Consider the following 10,000-nt stretch of genomic DNA (forward strand, 5'->3'; position numbering starts at 1 on the left):
CTTAGATGGAGTTTACCACCCGCTTAGGGCTGCATTTCCAAACAACCCGACTCCGGGAAAACCGCTAGGACGAATTACGACCGCCGCCAAGGGCCTAACACCCGCTCTGGGAAAAGGCCTCGATCAGAAGAACGTGGGCAGTCGTTGGTTCGCCGCATGCTGAATTCCATACGCTACATTCCTCGCCCTCCAAAAAGGCTCGGATTTAGCGCTGGGCTTATCCCGCTTCACTCGCCGTTACTAGGGGAATCCTTGTTAGTTTCTTTTCCTCCGCTTAGTGATATGCTTAAGTTCAGCGGGTCGTCCCGCCCGATCTCAGGTCAAAAGTGATGTACTACAAAAGTACATGCGCTTTGTACGTCGGCCTTTTGAAGTCACTTAACTTATTCTCGAGCACCTACCGTCGTTGCTACCTCACCCGAGGCCAGCAGGCTGCTCACGCTTCAGCTGTGAAATCGCCAGACCAGCTGTCTTTGACGACACGCTCCTTAATTAAGAACGAGTCGCAGGCACTTTCAAACTAATGAAAGGATCGGTGTGTTAAAGACCCTGAGACGGACGTGGCCCCAGGATTACCCGAGGCCGCAATACGCGTTCAGAATATCGATGCTCAATGTGTCCTGCAATTCACATTACTTCTCGGAGCTAGCTCCGTCCTTCATCGACGCTCGAGCCGAGTGATCCACCGCTAAGAGATCTCTCGTGTTAATCAATCTCAATGCAACCAAAAAATCGTGTTCAAAAAGAAGCGGCCGCGCCAGCACTTGCGTGCTGAATTATTACTCCCGCTGTCAGAAAGCAACGCGACCGAACTATAACAGTTACAGGGGCTCGGTCCCTTCGAAGAAGAGACGTCGCTTGAAATCAAATTTCGATTCGTTAATGATCCTTCCGCAGGTTCACCTACGGAAACCTTGTTACGACTTTTACTTCCTCTAAATGATCAAGTTCGATCGTCTTTTCGAACACCGGCGAGTGCGTTGCCGCACGTACCAGGCTCAATCGGAGGACCTCACTAAACCATTCAATCGGTAGTAGCGACGGGCGGTGTGTACAAAGGGCAGGGACGTAATCAACGCAAGCTAATGACTCGCGCTTACTGGGAATTCCTCGTTCAAGGGAAACAATTGCAAGTCCCTATCCCTAGCACGACCGGGGTTCAACGGATTACCCGGACCTTTCGGCCTAGGGAACACACGATGATCCGGTCAGTGTAGCGCGCGTGCGGCCCCCGAACATCTAAGGGCATCACAGACCTGTTATTGCTCAATCTCGTGTGGCTAAACGCCACTAGTCCCTCTAAGAAGTTGTCTCCGACCCAATGGGTCGAGCAGCTATTTAGCAAGTAAGAGTCTCGTTCGTTATCGGAATTAACCAGACAAATCGCTCCACCAACTAAGAACGGCCATGCACCACCACCCACAGAATCAAGAAAGAGCTCTCAATCTGTCAATCCTCGCTGTGTCCGGGCCGGGTGAGATTTCCCGTGTTGAGTCAAATTAAGCCGCAGGCTCCACTCCTGGTGGTGCCCTTCCGTCAATTCCTTTAAGTTTCAGCTTTGCAACCATACTTCCCCCGGAACCCAAAGACTTTGGTTTCCCGGAAGCTGCCGGACAGTTCTTAAGTTCGACACTGCCCGATCGCTAGTCGGCATCGTTTAAGGTCAGAACTAGGACGGTATCTGATTCGTCTTCGAACCTCTGACTTTCGCTCTTGATTAAAGAAAACATTCTTGGCAAATGCTTTCGCAGTCGTTCGTCTTGCGCCGATCCAAGAATTTCACCTCTAACGGCACAGTACGGATGCCCCCGTCCGTTCCTATTAATCATTACCTCGTGCTCCGAAAACCAACAAAATAGAACCGAGGTCCTATTCCATTATTCCATGCAACATTATACAAGCGTAAAGCTGCTTTGAACACTCTAATTTTTTCAAGGTAAACTTGCCGACCACCGCAACACTCAGTTAAGAGCACCGCGAAGGCACCGACCAACAAGAACAACAAGGCCAGTGCTAGCCTTTCGACCGACCAACCTCGCCGTCCCTATATCCAACTACGAGCTTTTCAACCGCAACAACTTAAATATACACTTTTGGAGCTGGAATTACCGCGGCTGCTGGCACCAGACTTGCCCTCCAATGGATACTCGTTAAAAAGTTTAAAGTGTACTCATTCCAATTGCAGGACCTCGTACGAGGTCTGCATTGTTATTTTTCGTCACTACCTCCCCGAGCCGGGAATGGGTAATTTGCGCGCCTGCTGCCTTCCTTGGATGTGGTAGCCGTTTTCTCAGGCTCCCTCTCCGGAATCGAACCCTGATTCTCCGTCACCCGTTACAACCTCGGTAGGCCGATACCGTACCGACGATAGTTGATAGGGCAGTTGCTTTAATGAGATGTCGCCAGCACTAGGCCGTGCGATCCGCAAGCTTATCCAGAGTCACCATTGTAACGACCCGAAAGCCGGTTAGTTTTGGTCTGATAAATGCGCGCCTCACGTCAGTTCGGCGCTTTACGCATGTATTAGCTCTAGAATTGCCACAGTTATCCATGTAAAAGCGTACAATCAAATGAACCATAACTGATTTAATGAGCCATTCGCAGTTTCACTGTACGTGAGCTCGTACTTACACTTGCATGGCTTAATCTTTGAGACAAGCATATGACTACTGGCAGGATCAACCAGATAACTATCCGAGGGCGTTTAAACCCGTTGCTCGACTGAGCGTTTTACTGTATAAATACAGACCTTTTCTATCACTCGGCTTAAAAGCCTTGCGAACGTTACTGAAAGTCGGCGCCGGCCTTTTGCTGTTTAAAGCGCCAGCCCGCGTCGACTGCAGCATGCAGCTATACAACTGACTGTTCTTTCTCCCGACCAACCGTTTGCCTTCTGCCGGTTAACTCGTCAGCAGCAACACGCCATCTGTCTGCTGCAGTTACCCGCCTCGAGCCGTGCCTGCCTGCGTCGGCTACTCGTCTCGACGACTTCGCAAAGCTATAAGCCTACCGCCGCTGGACGCTTGTAGTTTTTCATACGCTGCTCCAATGCGTTTACATAGCACGTTCGCCGCCGCTGCAATAGCCGCGCCTCGGGTGCTAAACAGTAATGCTTTAAGCCCGCTTTCTCGTCAAGTCGACCGAACGCACAAACACGTCTCTCTCACTAGTGTAAAGTAATGCATACGTGTATGATGCTCAAATGTTGCTGTTGAACTTTTTTTGCCGATTTTTTCCGATTTTTTTCAATTTCTTTGTTTCTTTTCGATTATTTTAATGTTTTAAGCTTATTTATGCTACGTTTAAATGTTTTAATACTTTTTTATACTTTATTTAATATGTTTAAAAGAAATAAATAAAAAAAAATATGTATAAACTACTTTTTTTAATGTTTTAAATATATATATATTTATTATAAATAAACTTTATTTGTATTATTTTTTATTTAAGCGTACTTTTTAAATCTTTATATTTGTTTTATCGTTTTAAGCACATTGCGATAAATATAATAAACAAAAAATTGAATAAAAATAATAATAATAAAAAAAAAAAAAAAAAAAACATAAGCTTATTTTATATTTTTATTTTATTTTTATTTAAACTTACTTTTCAAACCTTAATACTCGTTTTATTTTTTTAAGCAGATTGCGATAAATATAATAAACAAACAATTAAATGAAAATAAAATAAAAAAATCAAACATAAGCTTATTTTATATGTTACATTTTATCTTTATTTAAACTTACTTTTTAAACCTTTATAGTTGTTTTATTTTTTAAGCACATCGCGATAGATATAATAAACAAACAATGAAATAAAAATAATAATAATAATAATAATAATAATAATAAAAAATCATAAGCTTATTTTGTATGTTTCATTTTATTTTATTTAAAACTTACAATTTAAACCTTTGTATTTGTTCTATTCTTTTAAGCACATCGCGATAAATATAATAAGCAAACAATTTAATAAAAGTAAAATAAAAAATCAAACATAAGCTTATTTTATATGTTTCATTTTATCTTTATTTAAACTTACTTTTTAAACCTTTATAGTTGTTTTATTTTTTAAGCACATCGCGATAGATATAATAAACAAACAATGAAATAAAAATAATAATAATAATAATAATAATAATAAAAAATCATAAGCTTATTTTGTATGTTTCATTTTATTTTTATTTAAACTTACTTTTTTAACCTTTATAGTTGTTTTATTTTTTTAAGCACATGGCGATAGATATAATAAACAAACAATAAAATAAAAATAATAATAATAATAATAATAATAATAAAAAATCATAAGCTTATTTTGTATGTTTCATTTTATTTTTATTTAAACTTACTTTTTTAACCTTTATAGTTGTTTTATTTTTTAAGCACATGGCGATAAATATAATAAGCAAACAATTAAATAAAAATAATAACAAATAAATAAAACAATACGGCTAAACTATAAAAAGAAAACTAAATAACTGATAAATACTTGTAAAACATTATTTGAAAAATGTATTTTGAAACACAACACGATTGATTTATAAATAATAATATATTTTTAATTTGTGTAGTTCATTTAAAGTAGTCTCCCTTTTTGCTTCTGGTTTTTATTAGAGTTATATATAACAATAAATGGTGTAGTTTATTTAAAGTAGTCTCCCTTTTTGCTTCTGGTTTAATTAAAATTATATAACACATACTATAGTAAGTTAAATAAACTATAGTAACTTTATAAAACTACTTTACAAAATACATTTGTATAATTTAATAACTTTAAAATAACTATCAAGAATAAAATAGAATAGCTTTAAGTTTAGTATACAATTGGTATGTAAATTGTGTAGTTTATTGAAAGTAGTCTCCTTATTTGCTTCTGGTTTTACTTGAGTTACATAACGTTAAATAAACATACTTAATAAACGTAACCATCAATACTGTCATTTTAATAAAACTAAGTACAAATACATTGAATTAACATAGAACTTTAAAAAGCCTTCGCTAGTATCTGTTGGTAACAGTAAATAACCTATTATGACTCACAATACAGGAGTGCGAAATTTATTTTTCATTTGATTTTTCAGGTATTTATTTATTTGTGGAAATAAACTTTTTTATTACATTAGAAACTAATTGAATTTTTCCTATAACTATACCTATTATTATATTTAGTATGCTTAAAAGTAATAAAATGACACGTCGCGATTATATAATAAACAAACAATCAAACAAACAAAGAAAAAAAAAAAAAAAAAAACTATTTTTTTAAACTTATATTTCAACTATATGTCTTATTTTATTTTCATTTAAACTTACTTTAAACCTCTGTATTTGTTATATATATATTTCAACACAATACGATTAAACTATAAGACAAACAACAAAATAAAATAATCACATTAATAAATACACTAAGCAAATAGCTAGAATAAATATAAATAGTTCAATATATACAATATATTTCTTCCATTTTTAAGTTACTTGTTAAACATATTTATTTAAAAATGTTTCTTTAGAATATAAAACTAACAGTTCTACAAATAAAGAAATTAAAAAGCCAATACACATAACACTAACTTTTCATAAATTAGATATGCAAATATGAACAAAATAGTAACTAAATTCTAAAGCTTTTGTAAACTGTGAACTTATAAACTTATAATAATAATTGCATATTCACCATTCACAATAGCTTTTTATTTAGTACACAACTGGTCTGTAAATTGTGTAGTTTATTGAAAGTATAATCCCGTTTTGCTTCTGGTTTAAATAAAGTTATACAACACATACTAAAGTAAATTAAATAAAGTAATTCACTACTATCGTATTAAATAAAACCAATTTACAAAATACATTAATTTAAATTAAAGTGAACTTTGAACTTATAATAATAATTGCATATTCACTATTCAGAATTTCTTTAAATTTAGTACACAACTGGTCTGTAAATTGTGTTGGTTCTATTCAAGTACTCTCCTTGTTTGTTTTGTTTTAGTTGTATTTATTTTTAGATACTAGCACATTCAATACACATAATAAAGTAAACCAAATAAACTCTATTAATTTAAACTAAGTACAAATACATTAAGTTAATACAAAACTTTAAAAAGCTTTTGCTAGTATCTGTTGGTAACAGTAAATAACTTATTATGACTCACAATACAAAAGTGCAAAATTTATTTTCGTTTGATTTTTCAAGTAGCCACGCTTTTATTTGTTTTTGGACAAAAAGACTTTAAAGTTTTAGTATAAAAGACTAGTTGTATTAATTTTAACTCAGAAAATTGTACTCTACAAGATGGTGCCATTATTTTTTCGATATCTCAAACTGGTCAAACCACTTTTTTAGCGCTCTAATTGGTTTAAACAGCAAATAAGCAAACAGCAAATAACGTTATCTGATTGGCTAAGGTTTTTGTTTGCTAATAACTAGAATTTTCTTTTCTTTTAAGCGTTAAAGAAATGTAAATAAACGAGTAATAAGTATAAATAGGTCAGAAAGAAAAATAGTACAAAAAAGATGAATTCAAAAAGCAAAGGCCTACGGCACGTGGTATTCCCAAGCGGTCACCCATCTAAGTACTAACCACGCCCGACACTGCTTAACTTCCCAGATCGGACGAGATGGGGTGTACTCAGTGTGGTATGGTCGTAGGCGTTTGAAGGCGTTTACAAGCCTTTATAAACCCTTCGGTTTATTTAAAAAACCTATTTGCACTTGATTTACAATCAATTTGATATTTTAAAATTATTCCTTATAAAATTTTAACCTGAATTAACTTTTTTTTTGTTTTTTTAATCAACAGTTACTCCCAAACTGTACTAAAACTGTATTGTAACTGTACAAAAGTGTTTGTTTAAATAATTGTTATCTATAAATTACCTAAGACCAGGAAAAGTAGAAGTAAAGTTTATTGAATTATTAAATAAATAAAATAAAATCGTAAAATAAAATAATACAATATGTTTACAATTTGTCATTGATCTATCCATTTATGTTATTGCATTACAAATACAAACATTGCATACATTCAAGAGTATTATTCATCAATCTTTTCAATATAATAAGTTTTAAATTTATATTTATTTTTAAATAATTCCTGACATTTTAGATTACCTGAGATTTTTTTTTAATTAAATTAATTTTAGTAATTAAATACTTGACGTTCTATTTTGTTTAATTTGATAACTCAACCATGTTTATTTTTTTTACTAATTTAAAAGAACTATTAAACTAAAAGACATTACATACAGCTTCTAAAAGTTTTAAACACCTTAAAAAATATTATTATTTTAAAGATATATTAAAGAACTAAACAGATATTACTCCTAAAAAATCTTGTTAATAATATATAAAAAGTACTCAAAGTCAGACTCGGAAATATATATACTGTTGTATATCTTACTTGAAGTTCACTGTAATTGACACTGTATAACAAAATTAAAAAATCAACCTATTTATATAGCAAAATATTTCTTTATCTTTGTCGTGGCGCGGTGGGTCAGTGGTCTTATCAGCTGACTCATAAGCAGAAGGTTGTAAGATCGAATCCCGCTAGTCGTCACGAAACACCACTATCGTTCAATGTTCGGGCTTCAAATTCTTTGAGATTATACTGTACTATTTATCTATCTAACTAATCTATCTAACAAATGTTGTTCAATCTAGGTTGTGGGTACTTGGGTCGAGTAATGCCTTTGACTTACAATCTGTTGTGGATTGACAATATTCCTCTATCTATCATTAAACAAATCTATCTAATAAATGTTGTTCAATCTAGGTTGTGGGTACTTGGGTCGAGTAATGCCTTTGACCTACAATCTGTTGTTGATTGTCAACATTCCTCTATCTATCAATAATGATTATATTCAATAATAAATGTTGATTAATTCAGTTGTAAGAAAACCAGTGCGCTGGTTAGGTTGGGTAAGGCCTTCGACTTACAATCTTGGGGATTATCAACGTTCATCACAAGTACAGTAACGATCTCATTGAATTTCCAGTTGGAACATAGGATTGTAGTGGTGGCCTACTTTGTAGGTTTTTTGCCTAGTTTGTTTTTTGCCTAGTAGTGTTTGCCTAGTTTGACAAACTATAGTATATATATTGTATAACTTTACTTGTATTATTTTTTATTTAAATTACTACTTATTATTAAAGAATTAAATTTTTTTAGAAAAAAAAACTATGTATTTTAACTAATGCTTATATTATATGTTTTGTTTTATTTTTATTCAAACTTACTTTAAACCTCTGTATTTTTTATACAATACGATTAAACTATATAACAGAAAAATAATTAAATAATCAAACTATTGAATAAGCAGTTAATTAGTGTGTTTTTTTATGCTTCTTTCATTTTTAACTTACTTGTTAACCATATTTCTTTTATTAAAGTATAAAACTAACAGTTACTAAAATAAAATAATCATAAAGTCAATACACAAAACACTAACTTTTTATAATTTAAATATGCAAACATGAATATAGTTATGAATCTATTATTTATTCAAATAGAATTATTCAAAGCTTATAATTATAAAGCTTTTGTATAATGTTTCAATTACAGTGAACTTTAAGTAAGATAAGTTTTTTTTTTTGTAATAACTACAAAATTGGTATTTTAGTTTATTATTAGTAACTAAATACTTATATTTATTATATTTAAAAAAAAACATCTATACTAACTCTAATTTCAAAGCATATTAAATACAAATTTTACCAACTAAATATTTATTTTTATTTTAATTATTATAACTTTCAAACATAAGCTTGTATACCTTATATACCTATATACCTCATATAGTAGGCTTGACATAACATAACATTATTTAATTCTTTTTGTTTGAAATAAACTCATTTAGTTATTAGTAAATTACAACATAAATGTTTATAACAATATAACTAAGATTTAGCTTTTGAGTTAGTAAACTTTGATAGTTTTCTTTTAATAGTTTAATAATCTTTATTTAAGTTCAAGCAAAATTGCTATATATTTAATACACATACAAAAGTAAACTAAGTAAACGTAATTCAATAGTTTCTATTAAGTAAAAGTAATTACAAATACATTAAGTTAATACAAAACTTTAAAAAGCTTTTGCTAGTATCTGTTGGTAACAGTAAATAACTTATTATGACTCACAATACAAAAGTGCAAAATTTATTTTCGTTTGATTTTTCAAGTAGCCACGCTTTTATTTGTTTTTGGACAAAAAAACTTTTAAGTTTTAGTATAAAAGACTAATTGTATTAATTTTAACTCAGAAAATTGTACTCTACAAGATGGTGCCATTATTTTTTCGATATCTCAAACTGGTCAAACCACTTTTTTAGCGCTCTAATTGGTTTAAACAGCAAATAACGTTATCTGATTGGCTTACGTTTTTATTTGCTAATAACTAGAATTTACTTTTCTTTTAAGCGTTAAAGAAATGTAAATAAACGAGTAATAAGTATAAATAGGTCAGAAAGAAAAATAGTACAAAAAAGATGAATTCAAAAAGCAAAAGCCTACGGCACGTGGTATTCCCAAGCGGTCACCCATCTAAGTACTAACCACGCCCGACACTGCTTAACTTCCCAGATCGGACGAGATGGGGTGTGCTCAGTGTGGTATGGTCGTAGGCGTTTGAAAGCGTTTACAAGCCTTTATAAACCCTTCGGTTTGTTTAAAAAACCTATTTGCACTTGATTTACAATCAATTTGATATTTTAAAATTAATCCTTATAAAATTTTAACTTGATGTAAGTATTTTTTTTATTAAAACCTTTTTTTTTGGTGTTTTAATTACAATTACTCCCTGTAACTTTATTTAAGACTTTGTTTAAAAGATTGTTAACTATATTCTATATTAAATACTATGATTAGAAGTAAAGTTTATTAAGTGATTAAACTAAATAAAAAACAATGTTAAAATAAACATGTTGTGTTTAGTTTGTTTTACTATTTCTCATTGTTCTATTTATAGATGGTTTTGTTTTACTTCAAGAATATTTATAG

General features: G+C 31.9%; 4 non-coding genes across 4 annotated transcripts; all 4 read right to left on the reverse strand.

Moving 5' to 3' along the window:
• Positions 1-544: 544 nt before the first annotated feature.
• Positions 545-697, reverse strand: LOC145848869 (5.8S ribosomal RNA). The gene has a single exon (XR_014372192.1). It is a non-coding gene; the product is annotated as a 5.8S ribosomal RNA (ribosomal RNA).
• Positions 698-880: 183 nt separating this feature from the next.
• Positions 881-2,689, reverse strand: LOC145848866 (small subunit ribosomal RNA). Its single transcript, XR_014372189.1, has one exon. It is a non-coding gene; the product is annotated as a small subunit ribosomal RNA (ribosomal RNA).
• Positions 2,690-6,534: 3,845 nt separating this feature from the next.
• LOC145848862 (5S ribosomal RNA) lies at positions 6,535-6,653 on the reverse strand. Its single transcript, XR_014372186.1, has one exon. It is a non-coding gene; the product is annotated as a 5S ribosomal RNA (ribosomal RNA).
• A 2,854-nt stretch (positions 6,654-9,507) lies between these two features.
• Positions 9,508-9,626, reverse strand: LOC145848868 (5S ribosomal RNA). The gene has a single exon (XR_014372191.1). It is a non-coding gene; the product is annotated as a 5S ribosomal RNA (ribosomal RNA).
• Between the last annotated feature and the right edge of the window lie 374 nt (positions 9,627-10,000).

Source organism: Thalia democratica, unplaced genomic scaffold (genome assembly GCF_965202585.1).
Source record: "Thalia democratica unplaced genomic scaffold, ktThaDemo2.hap1.1 HAP1_SCAFFOLD_1800, whole genome shotgun sequence".
Taxonomy (NCBI): domain Eukaryota; kingdom Metazoa; phylum Chordata; class Thaliacea; order Salpida; family Salpidae; genus Thalia; species Thalia democratica.